The sequence below is a fragment of the Chrysochloris asiatica genome, unplaced genomic scaffold (assembly GCF_000296735.1).
Source record: "Chrysochloris asiatica unplaced genomic scaffold, ChrAsi1.0 scaffold00011, whole genome shotgun sequence".
Classification (NCBI taxonomy): domain Eukaryota; kingdom Metazoa; phylum Chordata; class Mammalia; order Afrosoricida; family Chrysochloridae; genus Chrysochloris; species Chrysochloris asiatica.
In genome coordinates this window covers 32378142-32379776 of record NW_006408529.1, presented here as the reverse complement: position 1 = coordinate 32379776, position 1635 = coordinate 32378142, and positions in this window count along the sequence as shown.

The following is a 1635-nucleotide window of genomic DNA, read 5'->3' as shown; positions in this document are numbered from 1 at the left end:
CCGACCGCCCGGCCCCCGCCCCTTCCCAGCCCTCGCCAAGTGAGGGACTGAAGGTCAGATGATCCCCCAGCTCGTATCTAATTGGCTTCTCTGGAAAGAAGGGCCCGGCTTGCTGTTACCGAACAAAGAACCTCCCTCCCCCTGGCTTAACTACTGAATTCCCTCCACCTGCTAGGTTCTTTCTCCTTTCTCTACTTCAACCTTTGCCGGGTGGGGTGCTCCTGCAAGGCGGCTGGCTTGTGGAATTGTGGCTTAAATCACTGACCCTCCCCTAACGCACTACACCGCCCACCAAGGTGGGGACCAGGGACCGGTTCCCCGCCCACGCTGGTGGGAGCCTCCCTGCGTTTGTGGACCTGTTGTCAGGTGCAGCTCTGCATTACGCATTATGCATCTAGTTACAGCCAACTATGTAGAGGCAGAGGGCTTAGGGATGCACAGTCTTGTGACTTTGTGACTCAAAGTCTAGAGTCCTCCAACTTTAGAAACAATACCACCCATCTTAGAAAGGCGACCGCTCTTTAAGAGGACAAAGCAGTTGCCCTTGATGCTAAATTACTGGGGGGTTTTGTTTAAAAAACCGCCCCTCATTTTGAAAGAGGACGCCCACAGGTTTCTGGGATGCCACTGTACTTTTTACACCTCAGTCACTGCCCTCAGGACCGGCTAAAGTCTACATCTAATGGTTTCAAAACATAAATCAGGAGAAACGCTTTTTATATGGCAGTTACCCTATCACTAAACCGAAGAAGAGACTGCAAATGGGGCGACAGAAGAAAATATTCTAATTTATGTATAATGGGTTATATTTCCTTTAAAGGTGATAGCAGCATGCTTAAAGCTCTCAGTTGACAATGTTTATAGATTTGATTATATGGTACTAGATTGTCAATGCTGGACTTCACTGGAGAACTTTTAGTCCTTTTTTAAATAGGAAACAACAGCCCAGAGAGGGAAAGTTGTTTACCCTAAATCACACAGCTAATCATATAGAATTTTCACGATCATCTCTCTTTACTATGTTAGATTATAGAAATTATATGAGATTTCAAAGTAAAGGAAGTTGCTAAATGGAATGCTCACCTGAGCAAGGTATGTCTGAAATTGACTAATGCTTAATTATATCCCTATTTATAAGAGGAGAGAGTTAAGGCTCAAACCCATGTTTCAAACCACGTCTGTTTTTACTACACAGAAAAGCATAAAACTTTAGAGAAGGTCTAGCTATATTACGCCAAAAAATATGAGGAAAAAAGAGCTAACTGGAAAAAAAAGTTGAATGCAGAGGCAAACGAGTCCTTTCATCATTGACATTGCACCCAAAGCAGATTACAGTTAAATCCTAAAAGCAATTCCTAATTATTTCTGGGGAATGGAAACAGTGAAATTAATTCATGATCATAACCTTAAATCTAACTCCAAACTTTTAAATTGCTACTTTATGTTAGCAGAACAATGAGTTTAGTCAGATGCCCACACACTCATTTGAGACTTGAAACCATAAATCCCAGAACAAATATCTATAGCATGTGGACATTCACTTTTAGAATGTTTTCTAGTCCTTAGCAGTAGTTTATAAAATGTACAATAGTAAATACTTAATAAATATATTATGATCATATAAAGAATAGAATG